The sequence below is a fragment of the Saccopteryx leptura genome, chromosome 13 (genome assembly GCF_036850995.1).
Source record: "Saccopteryx leptura isolate mSacLep1 chromosome 13, mSacLep1_pri_phased_curated, whole genome shotgun sequence".
NCBI classification, from domain to species: Eukaryota; Metazoa; Chordata; class Mammalia; order Chiroptera; family Emballonuridae; genus Saccopteryx; species Saccopteryx leptura.
Genome location: NC_089515.1, coordinates 17708937 through 17731021, shown reverse-complemented (window position 1 = coordinate 17731021; position 22085 = coordinate 17708937).

The following is a 22085-nucleotide window of genomic DNA, read 5'->3' as shown; positions in this document are numbered from 1 at the left end:
TGGATAGTCCTTTCTTGATTTTTCTACTTTGAGATTTAAAAAAAAAAATTTATTGATTGATTTTAGCAAAAGAGGGAGAGAGAGAGGAACATAGATCTGCTCCCATATGAGCCCTGACTGGGGATCAAACTGGCAACCTCTGCACTTCGGGGCTACTTTGAGATTTTAATACTGTTACAAAGACGAAGTGTATATGTTAGTAAGTTTGAGGAATATATATTTTTTTATTAAATCTTTTTATTTTATTTTATTTATTCATTTTAGAGAGGGAGAGAGAAATGGAGAGAGAGAGACAGAGAGGGAGAGAGAGAGGAGAGAGAGAGAGAGAGAAGGTGGGGAGGAGCTGGAAGCATCAACTCCCATATGTGCCTTGACCAGGCAAGCCCAGGGTTTCAAACCGGCAACCTCAGCATTTCCAGGTCGACACTTTATCCACTGCGCCACCACAGGTCAGGCAGGAATATATATTTTTAAATCACCTTATCAGCCAGAGTGTCCCTATTAATATTTTGGGGTGTTTCCTTCAAATCTTTATTCGAAGTTTTATGGTTATTTTTATGCTTATACTAAGTGTATAATTTCACGTCCTAAACTTTTTACATAGTAATACAATATAAAGTATCCCTGCGTTTAATCTCTTTGGAAACAAATTTTAATAGTCGCAAAATTCTGTCAAATAGAAATAGCTAATTTATTTAAATATCTCCACTTGGATGCTTAGTTTTTTTTAGCTATATTACCCAAAACAAACCAACCCCTAAACCAAACACATTTCAATACATAAAATTGTTCAGGAATCTAGGACTATTTTCCTAAGATTGATTCTTAGAAATCAGAGTTTGAACATTTATAAAGGTTGTTTTGTATAATTTTTGCACCTTTCTCAAAAATAAAATAATGGAATGATTAGCAAAAGTGGGCTAAGCATTTGTCTACCCCAAATACATGACAAATACTCATTTTAAGGAGAATGATTCAGTGTATAGAACTATATGAATCCTAGTATAATAGTCATACAATAGAAATATAAAAAAGGTGCAAGATGAGTTTTGAAGGGTTTCTTTTTTAAAAAAAATTTAAGCAATAGCAACCTTGTCTTTAGAACAGTTAATTCTTAAATGGAGTTTCTTTTGGACCAGCTCTCAAGATAGAGGACTGGCACTTCTGTTCAGCTTCCAGCAGAGGGAGGATAGGATACCAGTGCTAAGGAAAAGAAAACAGATTGAGATTTCACTGTCACCCAGCAAATGGTCACCTTACCCTGGGGCGGCACCATGCTGCTGGGATGCTGGCCAGAGAGGTGCAGAAGGTATTGGCTGTCAGTTTTTATAGTAGTAATGGTATTCATCTTTTTTCACCTTTTACTCAGCCCTCTCGTTCTCCTGGAATACTGATGAGTAATCCAAGTTTGCATATTCAACAGGGGAAGAGGAATCGGAATGCAGATGCACACCAATGCTTTTAAAATTGGTGACAGCAAATGTTAACCTACCAAGAAACTAGGAATGTCTTTCCTTCTTGATTTTTTTTTAAAGTCATGTAACTAGGTACAAATCATCCTCTACTTTTAAATTTTTTTATTTATTGATTTGAGAGAAACATTATTTGTTTTTCCACTTATTTATGCATTCATTGGTTGAGTGTTGTATATGTCCTGCCCAGGGATCAAACCCGCGACCTTGGGGTATCAGGACAATGCCTTGACCAACTGAGCTACCTGGCTAGGGTTATCCTCTACTTTTGTCTAAGGATTAAGCAAGAAGTGATACCCCCTTCTTTTGGGAAAAACAAATAGCTCTTCTGAAAAAAGGAATGACAATCTATTTCAATGTCTATTGCCTAGAAGTGTGATATGGCCTTTCTTTCGGTCATGATAAGTAATTCCTGATAAAGTGGGTTGATTCAGTTACACTTCTAGAAGGAATCTTTGTTTGGCAGGAACTCAGATTTTTGTAAAGCCTGTCCTCTTAAATACAGCTTTTTTGGTCAACACACTCTAAGCTAAAATCATCCAGACCTTACACATAAGACCTAGAGATACAAGGTTTTTTAGTTTAATACTTTCATCTTAGAGTTGAGGAAATCTGAAGCTCAGGTTAATGCCCAGGTAAGCAACCCAAATGACTGAGCGCACTAAGTTTAGTGACTGACAGCCAGACAGAACCCAGGCTGTCCCACTTATATAGAACATTTCTGGTGCAATAACTGTTCTTCCTGGTTAACTCTGAAAATGGGGGAGATGTGTTATATTTGTACAGTGGTGATCGATCCTCTATATCAGGGTAACAGATATGGGTGAGTCACCATCTTTAGTTATCTTTACCCTTTCCCTTTCCGCCCTCCCCCTGTTTTCTTTAGACCTCACCTATTTCGGTACACTCTGATCACTTGTCTCAATGTCCTAGGAGGACTGGCTGCCAGTCTCCTGCTTGGAAGGTACCAGTGTTGTTCCATAAATCTGCCACTGTGTGACACTCAGTCTCCCCTTCCTAGAGACAGAGAGTCTCCTGGGTGTAAGAGCCCTTGTGGCAGCCAGTAACTTCACAGGGAGATGAGGCCGCTCAGAGATTACCGGTAGGTCTGCAGGGAGAACAGGGATATATTTACTCTCTCAAGTCATTGCATGGGTGGGGATGAGTCCACTGCAGAGAGAACGCTGTTAGTGCTTGAATGTTAACCATTATGGGTCCTGTGTGGTTTGGACCAGGGCCTGGCATGTTGGTTATGTAGAACATTCAAGTGTATAAAGATACCAAGTCCTACCCTAGCCTCATAAATTAAGTCTGAAATTATTCAGCCATTAAAAATAATGGTTAGAGCCTGACCTGTGGTGGTGCAGTGGATAAAGCGTCGATCTGGAAATGCTGAGGTTGCCGGTTTGAAACCCTGGGCTTGCCTGGTCAAGGCACATATGGGAGTTGATGCTTCCTGCTCCTCCCCCTTCTCTCTCTCGCTCTCTATTCCTCTTTTCCTCTCTCTCTCTCCTCTCTGAGAAATGAATAAAGTCCTTAAAAAAAGTTAAAAAAAAAAACAGGAAAAAAAATGGTTAGAGACACTGGAAACAGGAGCATATACAGATGAGAGAGAAAAACCACGGTAGAAAATTGAACTTGAAGGACATGGGTGTAATGCCAAATCATTTGGGACTAAGGTCACAGAGGCAGTTAACGTGTAACATGGTAAAGAACCGTGCCATTTCTAAGGCACACATCTTTGCTAGAAGAGGTTTTTCAAACACAAATCTATCACACCATCTCAGAGTTAGAAATGTTGACCGCAAAGTTTGGTAAGGTTGACACTTCAGCTTTGTCTAAACTGCTGTTTTCTGCCAATATCCTCAATCTCAAGTTAATTCATTTATGTCCAGCACCGCTAGAGGGAGACCTTGACATATGTCAACCCTTACTCCATTTCTTTTCAGTCTAGCTTTCAAACTCGTGCCCTCTCTAGTTCCTCCTTTAATAAATTTCCAGGAGCAATGAGAAGGTGGATGGACAATATCCTTGAGATTTCTCGGTTGCAGGAGTTTATGAGCTAAGTCCTAACTGCTTGCAGCTCAGTTAGAAGTTGGATGCTGTTAGCCAAGGTACCTCGTACTTGCGACAGGCTGCATTGTTACAGCTACACTGCAGCTGGTCAGTGGGATCTTGAGGACGAAATGGCAGCCCTTTCCCGCAACAGCACTGCTTGTTTCTCTTCAGAGCTGCAGCTTTCCCTGTCTGCCTGACTGACACGGGGCGGGGCGGCCTTGTGTAAGCGACTCCCTGCTGACGGATCACCTACCAAGTTCCAAACAGGCCCTCTTATCTAACTCCAGGGCAACAAGTTGGGGTGGGTGACTGGTAACCTTTCTGCAGAAGAGGACATGGCGCTTCCCTGAGGATGAAGTAACTTGCCTAAAACTTTCTATCAGAAAGTGGTGGAGCTAAGAGTAGACCCGGTCTCTCCTGCTTCTCCAGACCTCAATGGCTGCCTAATTTTTCTGGTTTTGTTTTTAAGACTTGATTCACTGACCCACCAGTCACTAGGCAGGGGGCAAGCACCTCTGACCAGCTGCTTCAGAGCTGTCTACGAACCGGAGGTGCATGTGTGGAGCTCTGTTCTTTCCTGCAGCCTCCTCACCGCCCCCCCACTCATCCCCAGGATGTCAGGCCCCAGAGGCAGAAGGCCTTGTTGCAACGAGATCCCCGAGGAACCCAAGAAAGTTGCAGACCCAGGCCAGGAGCCGCCTCTTGCCCTCTCTAGTGGAGCCGCACGCATCTCTGTGGAGCAGGGTGCTTTGGGGTCTGGGATCCTCTGGCGGTTAACCCTCAGCTCTGCTCACCTCCCCCAACCCTACCCTGCGCTCCCAGTTTTTAAATAGGGAAAGGTTGCGTGGAGCCCTTGCAGGAGCGTTCAACTCTCCCGGGGAAGAGCCTGGGTTCGGTTCATTCATCCTGCAGTTCCAGTTCCCAGGAGCAGGACTGTGGGTCTGGGTCCGCCATCGTCCCCTTTCGCTTTCAGTCCTCAAATCTCCACTTTGTAGCATGTGCAGGTGTAGAAGGGTTTTTAAATGGTAACTTGAGACATTTGAGGTCACGAAGGTTATGGAAGTTGGTAGAACTAAGTGTAGTTCCACGTTACCAAGCTACCAGACATGAGCGCAGGGGTCTGGGCAGGGGCATCAATTTTATCTGTTCTACAGGTTGACGTTTCTAAGTTCTCAGTGTCGCCGCTCCCCCCCTTTCCTGGGACTTGACAGTTTATTCTGCTCCAACCCACTGAGTGGAAAGCGGGACTTGAGGGCAGGACTCTCATATTCTGAATCAAACCTGTGTTTTTCCTGCAGTTCTTTTTCTCTGTCACGTTAAAAACCAAAACCTTTGTCTTCTTTTATTTACTGTAGAGTCGAATCCCTTCAAGACTCTATGCTATAAGCATTATGAGTGGGGACCATATCTATTTTTGGTTTAGTTGTTTGTCTGCATCCCAGTCCGACACTCTATCCACTGCGCCACCGCCTGGTCAGGCTGGTTTAGTTGTTTGTTTTCGCCATTTTTATCCAGGGAATAAATGACTGAATAAATGGATGAATAACTGTACCAGCAGCTGACACGTGCTGAGCACTCACTAGGTGCCAGGCCCTGTGCTGAGTGATGGCTATTCCTTACAGCAGACAAGCCTCACAGCAACCGTGGGAGAAGGACTGTTCTCTGCACTTTCCAAAAACAGAGACTGAGCCTCACAGAGGCTACTCGCCTACCCATGGCCGTGCGGCTCTAAGTGGGGCAGCCAGACTCAACACAGATCTGTCCTTCCCATCAAGGAGCCTTCCACCTGCTTGTGGGTGTTTCCTGGGCCACCCCATGCGGCCTCTCCCCTCAGAGGCTTCTCACACAGACTCTGTCTACCTCAGACGTGGTTCTCTTTGACTCAGTTCTTCCCACAGAGAAGAGGGCGTGGGCCCCCCTTGGTCCCACCCCTGGGTGAACATGGTATCTAAGTAAGAATCTGGAATAATTTAGCCAGAACCTTGTCTAGGAATGGATGCAGGACCCCATATATACAATATCTCGTTACCAAACTGAAGCGGTTCTAATCCACACCTGCGTTACCCAGGCCTTGCCTCACGATCAAATTCACTTGGAGCTGTGGTTGGAGGTCTCATTTCTCCAGCCTTTCCCCATGAAGGTTCTAAATCAGCAGGTCGGGGGGGGGGGGGGGGCAGGAGGGTCACACGTAAAACCTATTAACCAGGAAAACCTACTGACCTCAGAGAGTGGGGCCAGGCCTGTGGAGCCCTTTGACCTTTGGAACAAAAGATGGCGAACCTGGGAGAAATCCCCTCGGAGGCACCTGTGCGAAGGAAAGCAGCAGACGGTAGGTTTTGCTTTTATCCAGAGAGAAAGTGAAACTTCCATCTGATCTAAGGTAAACGGTGGGTGGTGGCTGGATGTGGGGGTGGGGGCCGTAACTGGCAGCACTTTGGACAGTAGCGGTCAGGGAGCTCGAGGGCGGGATCGACGGAGGTGCCCGAACCAGAGTCACGGCCCCCGTTTTATGTGGGGGCTTTAAGCAAACTCCTGCCTAGAGGAGGGAGTAGTTTTAAATGTTCCAGCTTGACTCCTAGGCCTTCTCAGTAGACAGGACCTGGCAGGTCCCCGCCGAGGGTCCAAGCCTGCCGGCAGTTCTGAAGACTGGATTTGGGGCAGAACCGCAGCCTTGGGGTTTCCGAGCCTGCAGCTGGAGGGCCTGCCGCCCTGACGCCTGCCCGGTGCACCCCTGGTTCCTAGGGAGCTTTAGGTGAAAGCGCCAAAGGGAGACAGACAGACCAACTCGGTGGCCGTCAGTCGTCTGTGCCTGCCCCCTCACCCCCGCCCAGCAGCGAGCCCACCCACTGGGAAGCCCCCAGCGGCTCTTGCTCCGCAGCCCAGAGGCAGACCTGAAGCGTCCTTAACTGGGACGCTGCACCAGGCCTGTCCTGGCAGGAAGCCCCCCGCTGGCCTCGCCTGTCCAGGCCTTACCACTAGGCTTCCCTTCCAGACGGCTCCCTGCCGCAGGCTGCTGGCCCCGAGGAGCAGGCCCTTGCAGTCTGCCATCTTCCGTATTGCCCCACCTTCTCAAAAAACCTCTTACATTTCTAAGCCTTCTGCAACTTTCAGCCTCAATCTCAAGACCTGAAATATTCTTTTAATGCCCCCCTGAGGATTTCCTGTGAAATCTCTCCTCTCTGACCGTTCTGATGGAGGCCACGTTTTCTCATGTCCCGCCTCGCAGGTGTAGGGAGACGGACCCATGGGCTCCTGGCTCTCCATGGCCACTTGGCTTCCCCACTACTATTCAGCAATCTCTGGTCTGTAGGTCTGTCCATCACCCCGACCTGCCCGCAAGCCGGCCACAAGTGTTACCACCAGCACCCTAAGCATTGCCGCCTCCTCAGGACACAGGTGCACTTCCCACCTTAAGTTCTGCCTCCCCCTCCATCTCTCCCCCTGACATCATCAACAAGGGCTTGACCTTCTTCCTACCAATTTCCACCCTCAGGGGTCCTCCCGCTCCAGCTCCGGCCTCGTCCAAAGCATGAGATCTGGGTCAAAGCATACCTTTTGAAAAGTTGAAAACACAATTCTCATACACAATATAGTGAGTGTGTAGCAGGGATTTATTTCATTCATGACAGAACTAGCAGGATGACAAACCTATAAGTCAATGTGACCATACCTTTAGGGTTATCTTTCTAGCCTATGAGAATTGTTTCCAACTCCCTAACCCTCCACTTCTTTGAAGTAAACATCTAATTTTATAGTCTGGGCTTTACTCAGTAGAAAATAGGGGCATAAGCAAAGTGACCTTCCCTTAGAGCAGGGGTCCTCAAACTTTTTACACAGGGGGCCAGTTCACTGTCCCTCAGACCAATGGAGGGCCGGACTATAAAAAAAAACTGAACAAATTCCTATGCACACTGCACATATCTTATTTTAAAGTAAAAAACAAAACAGGAACAAATACAATATTTAAAATAAAAAACAAGTAAATTTAAATCAACAAAGTGACCAGTATTTCAGTGGGAACTATGGGCCTGCTTTTGGCTAATGAGATGGTCAATGTGCTCCTCTCACTGACCACCAATGAAAGAGGTGCCCCTTCCGGAAGTGCAGCGGGGGCCGGATAAATGGCCTCAGGGGGCTGCATGTGGCCCGCAGGCTGTAGTTTGGGGACGCCTGCCTTAGAGAGTCAGATAACCCATAGGGGTCTGTTGGTCAGTGCTCTAGTGTGACTTTGAAAGAGCACCCAGTAGGCCTATTGCCTTATTTCTGAGTACTGGATACATTTTCTAAACACCTGAAGCTTGTCTGACCACTCCATCCAACCCTCAGAAGCGTGAGAAAAGTAGCTTCCTGGGTTGGAAGGGGGAGTCCTAGTCAAGAACAACTCAAGTCAAGTCCAGCTGAAAAGGTGTGGGCATGGAGGGAAGGAAGGGAGGTGTGGGGGAGGGTGGTGGTCAAGGACCTGCACCATCAGGGCTGGACAGATTTGGGAGGGGAGGTGACTCTGGTTTTATTCAATAAGCATTTGGTGAGGAGCTGGAATATAAAAACCCGTGAATTGGGTGCTATGATGAACCCCGTTTTACAGATGAGGAAACTGAAGCTTAGATTAGGAGCAGGTCCAGAGTCACCATATTAATAAATGGTGAAGCCCAGAGTTAATCCAGGCCTGGGGATCCTGAGCCAATAGTGTGTTGGGAAGCCACAGGGTGTGAAGAGGAGGGGACTTCCTCTGGCATGTGTATGCATGTGCATGTGTGCGTGTGCACATGCATGTGCTCTGGGTGGGAGGGAGAGGGGACTTCCTCTGGCGTGTGCATGTGTGCCTGTGCACATGCATGTGCTCTGGGTGGGAAGAGGAGGGGACTTCCTCTGGCATGTGTATGTGTGTGCATGTGTGCGTGTGCACATGCATGTGCTCTGTGGGAGGAGGAGGGGACTTCCTCTGGCGTGTGTATGCGTGTGCATGTGTGCGTGTGCACATGCATGTGCTCTGTGGGAGGAGGAGGGGACTTCCTCTGGCGTGTGTGTGCGTGTGCATGTGTGCGTGTGCACATGCATGTGCTCTGGGTGGGAGGAGGAGGGGACTTCCTCCTGCAGCAGGTGCAGAGGCCAGGCCTGTGCAGTATTCCACATCTAAACAAAGCCAACTGCAGGATTCCGCACATCGCCACCGCGGGCCGCCTGAGACCCCAGGGATGAGCTCAGAGGGCGGGGCCACAGGGATGATGGCAGCTGGCAGTGCCTCTGATAACTTGGGCCTCCAGCTTTAGCATTGTTCCAGGACGGACAGTCTCTGCCTCCCTGTGCCCTGGAAGGAAGAGGAGGAGGCAGCCAGAGGCTCAGGGGTCGGTGGTCGGATCAGAGGCTGTGATGGTGACAGCTGCGGCAGGGGCCTGAGGAGGGGGCTCGGGCAGGTGGGGAGAGGCTGGGCCAGAGGCTGTGCTCATTCATCATCCTGGAGGCAGCTCTCCCGGGGCGGGGCGCTGGGACCCTCACCGCGCGTCTGCCCCAGCATCCCGATGGACACCGGACGGTGTGCCTGGTGTGCTGTCTCACATGCGGGGAGGGCCCCAGGGAAGCGCCTTCCACCGAGGGAGGTAGTGCATGGAGAGAAAACGGGTGTGGAGTCCCAACCCTGCCTTCTGCTAGTTGTGTGGTCTCGGGCAAGTTTGTTAGCCTGTCTCCATTTCTTTTCCAGTAACATGGAGACACCACATGAAACTATCTTATAAGGTGGTTTGAGAATTAAATGAGAACAAATTGATTTGCATATAGTGGTTGCTCCATAATAGATTTAATATTTTGTGCCAATTGGCATCCAAGTCACATTTGTAATCTTTGGGACCAGGAATAGATTTAAGAGACGTTTGAAAGAAACCCATGCATACAACATATATAAAATGTAGGGGTGTGTGTACTCGCTTCAGAAAGGACTCAACAGACAGCTGCTGTGGTATGTTCAAGATGAACAGTTATTATACAGTTATCAATCACCATGCAACACAGAACACCAACACTCAGTAGACACAACAACTGCCCATGTATTATATATATCTCATGATTTTGTGGGTCAAGAATTTGGGCAGGACATCAACCACGTGGCATTGATGATGGTCACCTAAGTGGGATTTGGGTCACCCGGAGGGTCTAAGATAGCATCATGTCATATCTGGTATGACATCAGAGGTGCTGATTGTCAAGCAAGTCACAAGGCTCAGCTCCAAAGTGAGGGGATGGGGCCCTACTCTTGATGGGGGGAGGAGCCAAGATTTTGCAGCCATATATATATATATTTAATTATTTATTGATTTTAGAGGGAGAGAAAGGGAAATAGAAACATCAATTTGTTGGTCCACCTAATTTATGTGTTTATTGGTTGATTCTCGTGTGTGTCCTGACTGGGGATCAAACCCACAACCTTGGGGTATTGGGGTGACGCTCTCACCAACTGAGCTACCTGGCTAGAGCTGCAGCCATCTTTAATTTCCCAGTCACCCTCATGTAGAATCTTACTAAGTATTTCTTTGTTCGGGACTTCTTCAGTGGCATCTTAGGGGAGTAGAACGAGACGTGGGTTTGAGCCCAGCTCAGCATCACTTTGAGCCCCTGTTAAAGTATCACTTGAGGTCTTAGATCTAATTCTGGGAACACAGATATAGGCAAGCAAGTATTCCTAGTGCCAGACCTCAGTCTGGACCTGCTTCTAATGTGGGTGACCTCAGGACAGCCCTGTTGTCAACACCCCACTTTTCTGGTCAGCGGGATGAGAGGGGGATTGGACTTTCTGTCCAGGGAATCTTGCCCCAGGATCAACACCCCCCCTGGCCCCCCACTCCCCCCCCATCTCCCCTCCCATCCCCATAGGGCTAACTGGAACTTCTGGGGAAACTGAGAGAGGCCTGCTTGCTCCCCCCCTATCCCCCCCCCCGTCTCCCCTCCCATCCCCATAGGGCTAACTGGAACTTCTGGGGGAACTGAGAGAGGCCTGCTTGCCCCCCCCCCCGGTCTCCTCTCCCATCCCCATGGGGCTAACTGGAACTTCTGGGGGAACTGAGAGAGGCCTGCTTGGCTTCATGCTGACTTTCCAGAGGTGTCTGTGTGCCTCTCGCTACTTCTAGCAGAGTCACAGGAAAACAGCTTTATAAAGCCAGCAGGGAGGAGGTGGCTGATCTGTTTAGAAGTAGATTCACAGCAGGAGTCCTTTAAATTGCTGGGCCTCCCAAAGCTCAACAGGAAAGGGTGTACAGAAACGGGAATTCCGGCCCTTCTCAGAAAGGCCGGGCCCAAAGCACACCAGCTGCTCTGGGGGCTCCAGGGTGGGAGGGACTTGGGACCTGCTCCCCTGCTGGCCCAGGCTGAGTGTCCCTCTGTGCACTGGCTCTGGACTGATCAAACCTAGGGAGGTCCTCAGAGCAGGCAAGCGGTCCAGAGGGGGTCTCCAAACCCCCAGCAGACCACTGGGGCCTGGCCTGTGCTTAGGACCCTTCAGGCCCACCTGGAGTTTCTGATGTTCTGTGGCCTTCCAAGACCTGGGCACCCATGGGTCAGGCCATCCGGAGACGGAGTAAGGCAGCAGGGCTGTGGCCACCAGCGGAGGAGGTGGGAGCGAAGGGCAAGGAGTGGGCTGGCCTGGGGCCAGGGCTGTGGGCTTGGTAACCCTCCTGGGCCTGTCGATGCTGAGAGCAACATTTTTAGTTTCAGGATGAGGAATTGAGCCAACTGTGTGCTGTATCCCACAGCCGGCCCTGCCTCCTCCCACCCGCAAGCACACACACACATTTCCACCTGTCACACACACACACACACACACACACACACACACACACCTGCACACCGGGTCTGCCTCCTCCCACCCGCAAGCACACACACACATTTCCACCTGTCACACACACACACACACACACACACACACACACACACACACACCTGCACACACACCGTGCGGAGATTTAGGAGAAGTACCTTGTAGGAGGGTCTGTACTCTGTGCTGGGCACGTGCACTGCTTTTCACGTGCTCTCTCACTTAATTCTGACAACTCTCTAAGCCGGGCCTCATCCCTATGTTGCCAATAAGGAAACCGACTGAGCCCAGGAGAGTAAGGGAATTGGTCCAAGGACTCAGGGCTAGTCCGTAGCAGAGAGAGGAAGTGGATCTCTGTCCCTTCCCCACCAGCTCAGGCCCGTCCCAGGCTCTGTCCGATGCTGCTAGAGCTTTCCTGCAGTCATCTCTCTCTGGTGTCGAATGGGAGAAAATGGACTTAAAAAGGACCATACACATAGTAGAAAAGATTGATAAATTCAACTGCATTCACGCATTCACACACTCACACACACACACACACACACACACACACACACACACACTCAAAACCCCAAAACCCCCCATGGCCAAAAAGAACCACACTATAATTGTACAAAGCCATATATATATTTATATAAAATTATATAAATGCTAAGCCAGGGGGAAATTGCTAATACTACAATATTAAGGCAGAAGGCTAATCTCCATAACATGTAAAGAATTCCTAGTCACTTATGAGAAAAAGACCAAAACTTAATTTTAAAATGGGCAAAAGATGACTGTTCTCAGAAAAAGAAAGGACAAATGGATTGTAAGCATATTAAAAGAGGCTTAACATCACTTACAAAAAAGATAATCAAGATTTAAGATGTACTAATCTTTATGTCCAACAAATGACTCAATTTCAATCTACAGAGAAATTCTACAAAATAATCAGAAAAAGAAAACCCAATTTTCATTTAAAAATGAGCGAAAGATCTCAACAAGAATGTCCCAAAAGCCAAGACACAGTGCAAAGTCTTCAGAGAATGTAAACTAAGATGATGTAAGAAGTCACCACTGCACACAGCCTGCCCTCCGTACAACTAGAAGGAACAGGACTCACAAACCCCAGTGTTGGTGGGGGTGGGGAGGGCACCTGGAAATGTCCCGGATATGGCTGGTGAGACTGGAGCTGGTGTAACCAGTCTGGAAAAGGTCCGCTAGTTTCAAAAAACTAAACATAAACCATCCTATGATTAGCTATTCTACTCAAAGCTATATGCCTCAGAGAAATGAATACATTCTTACCATCCTGAGTCCTCTCACCTCCCCTTTAGTTAATCCTCCAAACTCTGATCCCAGGAAACCACCAGTCAGCTTTCTGTCACTATAAACTAGATCTGCCTTTTCCAGAATTACAGTAAGGTGACCAACTTTTTTACAATGAAAAGGAGGACAAAAATAAATTGAAGAAAACAATATCGTAAATAAAAGAAACATTTTATTCATTGCAACAATAATACACTATAATATGATAAATGCATAATAAAAACATTTTTAATATCTTATATTGTAATTATGTTTACATATCTATTAATTTTTAATAATAATTGCAAGAAAAAAGTACTCATTTAGATACAAATATGTCACATTACATGCAATGGACTGACTGCATCGATTGAATACGGACATTTACAGATTAGTCTTCTAATATCAAAAAGGAGGACACGTAGGAGGACACTTTTTGAGGGAGGACGGAACTTAAAAAAGAAGGACTGTCCTCCCTAAAGGAGGATGATCGGTCACCTTAATTTCAGTGATACTTTATGCATTCTTCTGTGTTTGGCTTCTTTTGCTCAACATAGTGTTTCTGAATTTGATATGGGCTGTCATTATGTGTTTACCTAATTTATTATTTTTGCTAGATTTTGTGTGTGTGTGTATGTGTGACAGAGACAGAGAGTCAGAGAGAGGGACAGATTGGGACAGATAGGCTGGAAGGGAGAGAGATAAGAAGCATCAATTCTTTGTTGTGGCTCCTTAGTTGTTCAGTGATTGCTTTCTCGTATGTGCCTTGACCAGAGGGCTACAGCAGAGTGAGTGACCCCTTGTTCAAGCCAGCGACCTTGGGCTCAAGCTAGTGACCATGGGTTTTTAGCCAGCAACCTTTGGGCTCAAGCCAGTGACCCCAGGGTCATGTCTATGATCCCATGCTCAAGCCAGAGACCCCGTGCTCAAGCTGGTGAGCCCATGCTCAAGCCGGTGACCTCGAGGTTTTGCACATGGATCCTTCATATTCCAGTCCAATGCTCTATCTACTGCACCACCACCTGGTCAAGCTATTTTTGCTAGATTTTAAAAAAAATCAATTTTATTGATCCTTTCAAAGTACATAGTAGCTTTCGGTTTAATTGATTTTTATCCATTTGCCCATTTCTTATTTCTTGGATTTCTGCCTTGTCTTTATTATTTCCTTTTTCTATTTATTTACCTTGAATTTAATCTGTTCTTGTTTTAGTTGGCTCTTAAGACAAAAGCTTAGATCATTGATTTTAGATCTTTCCTTTTTTTTCTAATATGAGCATTTAAAGCTATAAATATCCCTCTAAGTACCACTTTAACTACATCCTACAAATGATGGTACCTGGTGCTTTTATTTTCATTCAGTTCCAAATTTATTCTAACTTCCCTTGCGATTTCTACTCTGACCCATGGATGATTTAGAAGTGTGTTGTTTAGTTTCTAAATAAAATGTTCTGATTATTTTTAATATTTTCATACCACATAAATATGCTACTTACTTAAGTATTAAATTGTAAATACATTTAAAATAAAAATAATGACTGTTGGTTTGGGAGTGAGAACTTACACAGTCTGGACTTTCCACCTCCCCACGACTGCTTGCTCTCCTGTGTGCCATAGTTCACCTCCATCCACCAGAATACTTAACGTCATCATTAGCTTCTCCCCACTCTCATTCCTCATAGCTGACCAGCTACCAAAGCTTGTGGATCTTATTTCCTGAGTTTTATGAAGTATGTCTCCTTCTTTGCCATTATCTCAGTTGAATGCACTGCTGACTGCAGTTTGCACAAATGCAGTAACATTCTAATGACCTCCCCACATAATTCTTCTTAACTATACAGGAGAAAAGAGTGACTGTACAGTAGAAAAGCCTGGCAGGTGCCATCTTAACCAAGTGATCAAATGTAATCTTTGTTATCCCAAGGTCGCCTGCTTGAGCCAGGGGTCACCAGCTTAATCCCCAGTCAAAGCATGTATGAGGAGCAATCAATACACACCTAAGTGGAGCAATGAGTTGATTCTTTTCTCTCTCTCCTTTTCTCTTTCTCTCTCTGTCTCTTTCTAAAAAAAAAAGAAAGAAAGAAAGAAAAAAGTCCATAAGAAAAAAAATAAAGAGCCTGACTTGTGGTGGTGGTACAGTAGGTAAAGAGTTTACTTGAATGCTGAGGTTGCTGGTTCAAAACCCTGGGCTTGCCAGGTCAAGGCACATACGAATTGATGCTTCCCGCTCCTCCCCTCCTCCCTCACTTCTCAAATCAATAAATAAGATCTTTTAAAAATGAGCACCATTGTTAATGGGACAGACTGAAACTGTACCACTTGCTAAGGTGAGATGAGAAAAATGTAATCTGGCCCTGGACGGTTGGCTCAGTGGTAGAGTGTCGGCCTGGCGGACAGGAGTCCTGGGTTCGATTCCCGGCCGGGGCACATAGGAGAAGCGCCCATCTGCTTCTCCACCCCTCCCCCTCTCCTTCCTCTCTGTCTCTCTCTTCCCCTCCCACAGCAGAGGCTCCATTGGAGCAAAAGATGGCCCGGGCACTGGGGATGGCTTCTTGGCCTCTGCCCCAGGCGCTAGAGTGGCTCTGGTCATGACGGAGCGATGCCCCGGATGGGCAGAGCATCGTCCCCTGGTGGGCGTGCCGGGTGGATCCCGGTCGGGCGCATGCGGGAGTCTGTCTGACTGCCTTCCCGTTTCCAGCTTCAGAAAAAAGAAAAAAAGAAAAAAAAATTTTTAAAAAAAAAGAAAAGAAAAATGTAATCTAAACATATCACTTAAAATATTTGTAAAATAATCCTATTATTTTAACTTAATCTGTATTAAATTTCCATGCCTATTGTTTGATTTACAATTTTTAAAAAAATTATTGAATTTAGAGAGAGAAACATTAATCTGTTGTTCCACTCATCCTTGCATTCATTGGTTGATTCTTGTATGTGCCCTGAGCGGGAATTGAACCCACAACCTTGGGATATTGGGATGATGCTCTAACCAGCTGGGTTACCTGGCCAGGGCTTATTGTTTGGTCTTATTAGCTTTCTTTCTTAAGGTTATATTTCTTTGTGTGCTTAAGAATTTTGGTTTTCTGGCTCATTCTGAATAGTCCACAGAGATGTTCATTGTGCTTTTAAGCCAAGATTAATTTTTAAAGTGTTTGATCTATTGTTCTTACATGCTTGGAGCAGCAGTAGTGACTTAACAGAGAATCTTTCAAGTCTGGCACTCTGTATCTACTAGAGCAGGGGTCCCCACACTATGGCCCGCGGGCTGCATGTGGCCCCCTGAGGCCATTTATCTGGCCCCTGCCACACTTCCGGAAGGGGCATCTCTTTCATTGATGGTCAGTGAGAGGAGCACAGGATGCGCAAAGCGCGGTGTCGCTCACGTACAGCACTACTTCCAGTGACACGGGACGCACGCATCACGGCTCCGGAAGTGCGTCATATCACTTGTTACGGCTAGCAGTGACAAACATAGAACCGGACATTGACCGTCTCATTAGCCAAAAGCAGGCCCATAGTTCCCATTGAAATACTGGTCAGTTTGTTGATTTAAATTTACTTGTTCTTTATTTTAAATATTGTATGTGTTCCCGTTTTGTTTTTTTACTTTAAAATAAGATATGTGCAGTGTGCATAGGGATTTGTTCATAGTTTTTTTTATAGTTCAGCCCTCCAACAGTCTGAGGGACAGTGAACTGGCCCCCTGAGTAAAAAGTTTGGGGGGCCCCTGTGCTAGAGGGAGCCAACCTCTTCGCAGGCCAGAGGCTTGGTTTTGAGTTCTACCTGGTTCTGCTGTGGGACCTAGATCAGGTTCCTGTGACACCCAGTTCTCTTGTCCCCAAAACTGGGCCTAATGACACCTACCTTGCAGAGTTTTCGTGAGCATTAAGGGGAAGTGCCTGGCAGGGCTTCCCGAATGTTATTGGCTTTGTAATTGAAACTATAATTGACCCCCCCACCCCCACCCCATGCAGCATGAATGAAATAGAGAAAGTTGATATTCTGCCAACAGGTGCAAAGGAGGCTGTTGGACTTTTAAAAGGAAAGGACTTCAAATACATGTGACTGTTTACATTAAGTGTGAGTGCTCTCCTAATCCAGTTTCTGTCAGTGTGCTCTCAGAGGGGACAAGCAGGACGCACAGGCCGGAATGTGTGGTATTTCTGGAGCCAGAAAGGGACATATACAATAGCAGGACTAACCTCCCTGGTGCCGATCAGCTGCTGGGGCCCTCTAACTTGCAACAATTGGTTAATTGATGAAGCAGGACCTGTGTGGTGCTCAGTCTGGGAATGGGCGGCAGGGTGGGTGCAGAGTCAAAGACCTTCGTCATTCAGATCCAAACAGCCAGTAGTAATAATGGTGGTGGTGGGGCACGGGAGGCTTAGGCACTAGAGGTGGGAAGCCAGAGCTGTGAATTTGTCTCTATTTCTCTGTCATTCCAAGGTTCTGTCCATGAGTCCCCTCTCCCTGGAGTTGCCCACCAGCTCCCTTCCAGCCCTGGTGCCCTGTCCCTTGAAGCCAAGGCCAGACCCACGCGGATTTTCACGTGCGGTGCTGGCTCTCCCTTTTTGTTCAGGGTCTGCCCGTGGCCAGTACACCCCTCACAAGGACACCGGCGGGGGGAACACGAAGGCAAGAGAGAAAGAGCTGCAACTGTCACAGTTGGAAATTCATTTAATTCACTGAAACCCTACAAAAGCAAGTCACGCAAAATACCTTTTTTTTTTCAACTTTATTAATGAGGCACAGAGAGATGGTAATACACCAGGTCAGTGAATCACAAAATTTTTGAAATGATAGATAAAATAACATCTTTAGCTATAGTAAAAGAAATTATTACTATCCATTGTTCTATGAGATAATCATCCTAAAGGAATTATTTTCTTTTTGTTATTTCTTCTTTCACTATTACTGTAAATAATAATAACAACAAAATGACTATAATTTATCAAACACATGTTCATCATAGGCACTATGACAAACACTTTACCTATTTCGTCTCATTTAATCCTCACCCCAAACCAGTATAGCAAATGTTAATAGTCTCATATTTTAGGTGAGATCAAGAGGCATTAACTTGTCCATCATTCAACATCCTCACAAAATTATCTTTCTGTTTCCACATAACGTTCATAATTGTCATTTTTAATTGCTACATGCTTTAAAAAGCTCCCCTAATTCACTTAATTTTGTTTCCCTTGTTAAATATGATGATTGAAAGAGCTGGGGGGGGATATTGTTCATTCATGTCCTGAACAAATGTTTAATAGGATCATGTTGTCAGGTGTTATATTCATCCAGGGGATGCAATGGTGAGTGAGACAAAAAACACTTTGCCTTCACTAAGCAGCTCACGGCCCCCTCGGGGAGGTAACCAGCCAGGAGCCATTGCAAGGCAGATGGTGGGGGTTGCAGTCCTAGACGCTCCCCAAGCCACCCAGCGTTAGAGGAACAGCTGCCGACTGAGGCCAACGGCAGCCACTCCTGGAAGACTGGAATACACTGAATGGCCACCAATATACAAAATTTGCAAAATCAATGATGGCCACCAAACCTGAGTCACCACGGCCCTTTGATGGATCTGGGAATTCAGCGGTCCCAGAGTTTCAGCCCGTTAGGACTCGGAGCCCACACTATTTTGGTTCCATGGTAAACTTATCAAAGGTTTGTCATTTCTTAGGCTAGAGGGCCTGAGGCAGCAATGTTCATGCTCTATTCAGTGCTCATGCTATTCAGTGTTCATGCTCTATTCAGTGTTCATACTATTCAGTGTTCATGCTATTCAGTGTTCATGCTCTATTCAGTGTTCATGCTATTCAGTGTTCATGTTCTATTCAGTGTTCATGCTCTATTCAGTGTTCATGCTCTATTCAATGTTCATGCTGTATTCAATGTTCATGCTCTTTTCAGTGTTCATGCTCTATTCAGTGTTCATGCTATTCAGTGTTCATGCTCTATTCAGTGTTCATGCTCTATTCAGTGTTCATGCTATTCAGTGTTCATGCTCTATTCAATGTTCATGCTCTATTCAATGTTCATGCTCTTTTCAGTGTTCATGCTCTATTCAATGTTCATGCTCTATTCAATGTTCATGCTCTATTCAGTGTTCATGCTCTATTCCAGGGGTCCCCAAACTTTTTATACAGGGGGCCAATTCACTGTCCCTCAGACCATTGGAGGGCTGGACTATAAAAAAAACTATGAACAAATCCCTATGCACACTGCACATATCTTATTTTAAAGTAAAAAAACAAAACGGGAACACATACAATATTTAAAATAAAGAACAAGTAAATTTGAATCAACAAACTGACCAGTATTTCAATGGGAACTATATTCCTCTCACTGACCACCAATGAAAGAGGTGCCCCTTCCGGAAGTGTGGCGGGGGCCAGATAAATGGCCTCAGGGGGGCTGCATGCGGCCCGCGGGCCATAGTTTGGAAACCCCTGCTCTATTCAATGTCCATGCTCTATTCAATGTTCATGCTCTATTTATTCAGTGTTCATGCTCTATTGTCCTGTGGTGATGATGAGAATGACTGTGGGGCAGGCTGGTTTAGACACTTGCATCTCCATGCTCACTTTATAAATGTTATTTCACTGATCTTTACAACAGCCCTAGAAGGTGGTGGTGTTATCTGCATTGTTTAGGTCAGAAACTAAACCAGAGGGGTTAGGTAACTTGCTCAAGCTCGGCCCACTAACAAACAGGAGCCAGTTCTCTAACTGAAAGTGTTACCAACACTTTGTTAAGAGCCCTGAGAGTAAAGAGTTGGATTTACCCTAAAGTGCTAGTGGTCAGCGACTGTGTTTAATTTGTATATATCCTGCCCCTTTTGATAAATGACTTGAGGTAGCTTACAATAACAGTGTTACCATATGGCTTAAAAATAGGTGCTATTGAGTAAGAGTTAAAGCCAGGATGCTGTTGCTATGATTGCTCAAGATAGGCTCTGAGCTTCCTGGCAGCCATGATAAAAATGGAGGCATTGTAAGTTGCAAAGCTATTATTATGGAGATACAGTACATGTTTTTCCTTCTGCTGGAATTCATTTAGAAAAGTAAGTGTTATGATGGCACTAAGTTATGTAGGGAATACTATCCTCTGTCCTGACCAGATAGCCCGATTAGTTACAGAGTGTTATCCCAATATGCAAAGGTTGTGGGGTTCCATCCCAAGTTGGGACACATATAGGAACAGATCAATGTTTCTGTCTGTCTCTCTCTCTCACTCTCGCCTTTCCTCTCTCTCTAAAACCAATAAAAAATGAAAACAAAATATCCTATATCATTAAAAAAAAAGAATATTCTCAATAAATTTTTTTGAAAGAGCAGATGATTCCCCATGGCTCTATTTTTCTATCTGCCTTGTATCAAAACTGAAGGCAGATAGCTTCAGCTAGGTTCCCCAGGAAGCAGACACAAAGACTGACTTGTGTGTGCTGAAGGGTCCCTGGGGCTTCCTCTCGGGGACATCTGTGAGGAGCGCGCGGGGTGGTGCTGAGGGAAAGTGGGACTATAGTGCGGGTGCTCAGAGGCTCCGTCCTCCTGCTCTGATAGGAAGCTCTGGGTGGCTCTTGGATGGCCCTTGGGGTCCTAAGTCAAGGGGACCAGGACTTTCTAGTCCTGGATTGATGTGGGGTTCTCCAGGGGAGGACACTCTCTTCAGTTGAGGGCAATTTCCAGAAAGTTGTGAGCCATCAGAGCCTGTGCTGTTGACTTTATAAACGGCCTCCATTCCTGGTACTCTGGATGTTTAATTGACATACTCATTGTGAGAGTCCAGGAACGGCTGATGACAGAAGCTGACTGATGTCAACTAGCCAAGTCATTCTGGGTGGTTGGTTGTTCAGTGTCCCTTTCATGGTGAACACGTTCTGGGAGCACTCGCATGAGACAAATGATGTTCACTTCCACGGATCCATCCACCTGCCTCTACCCTAGACTTCCCTGTGCTTGATGTCCCAATCCTGCTCTTCCCAGGACCCCATCCAATCAGCCACATCACTCACCAGTGCCCACGAGTCTATGTATATTCTTATCTTGGATTCCTGTTTCCACACAAAGTGGATGACCAAGTATAGCCCTCGAAGCTCTCCCTGCCGGGAGGATCTCCTGTCACCACTTGTCCAGTGTGATACCAGAGTGGAGAAGTATGTGTCAGAGTGCGTTTTGGCTCCGTGTACCAAATGACTCATCTGTCAGCTGGTCATAAAGGACCTGTCCTTGTGAACATAGGTATGAGCTGAAGGCAAGGCCCTGGCATAACAGTGATAGAGGACAAGGGGTCCTCAGCCATCTGCTAGTGTGGGTAACTGCACTCTGGCCTTGCTCGTGCCTAAACCCAGTAACACCTTCCTCTTGCAAGAGATTACTGATGGACCTTCCTGAGTTTGTGACTTAGTGAATCTAAGATAATCCAGTACCTGCCTGACCAGGCAGTAGCACAGTGGATAGAGCGTCGGACTGGGACTCAGAGGACCCAGGTTCAAAACCCCGAAGTCGCCAGCTTGAGCATGGGCTCATCTGGTTTGAGCAAGGCTCACCAGCTTGAGCCCAAGGTCACTGGCTTGAGCAAGGGGTTACTCGGTCTGCTGAAGGCCCACGATCAAGGCACATATGAGAAAGCAATCAATGAACAATTAATATGCTGCAAAAAAGAATTGATGCTTCTCATCTCTCTCCCTTCCTGTCTGTCTGTCCCTATCTGTCCCTCTCTCTGTCTCTCTCTCTCTCTCTATCATAAAAAGGAAAAAAAAGAAAGATAATCCAGTACCTGATGGCAGCTGCGGTAGGGACCATTTCTAAAGTGGCTCCCAAAATGTTCTCTCCTAATCCCCAGAACATGTGATCACGATGAGATAGCCCTGCTGTGATTCTGTGGGCACGTGGCACATTTGACCTTAAAGATAAGATTATTCACGTGGGCCTGATCGAATCACATGAGACTCTTGAAGTGAAGAGTGTTCTCTGGTTGATAGGAAAAGAGGAAGTCAGAGAGATTTGAAGTATGAGGGGAATTTGATACACTGTTGTTGGCTTGAGATGGTAAGGGCCACCTGAGAAGGAATGCAGTAGCCTTAAATTGCTGAGAGAGGGCCTCAGTTGACAGCCAATAAGAAAACAGAGATTTCAGTCCTACAGCTACAAGGAGCTAAATTTGTCAATAGTCCGGGTGAGGTTGGTAGCAGATTCCTACCTGGAGCCTCCAGAGAAGAGCTCAGCCTGATCAACACTTTAACTGAGGCCTTGTGAGACCCTAACAGAGAACTTGCTTTAGCCATTCTGACCTACATAACTGTTAGCTAAAATAATTTTGTTTCTTTAAGCCATTACATTTATGGTAATTTCTTACATAGCAATAGAAATATAATACAGCATCTCTGGCCATGCTCAGCAAGATCAGAGTTTTTGTCTCTACCAGGCTATTTTTCATATAGTGTATATTCTCTGCTGTACATG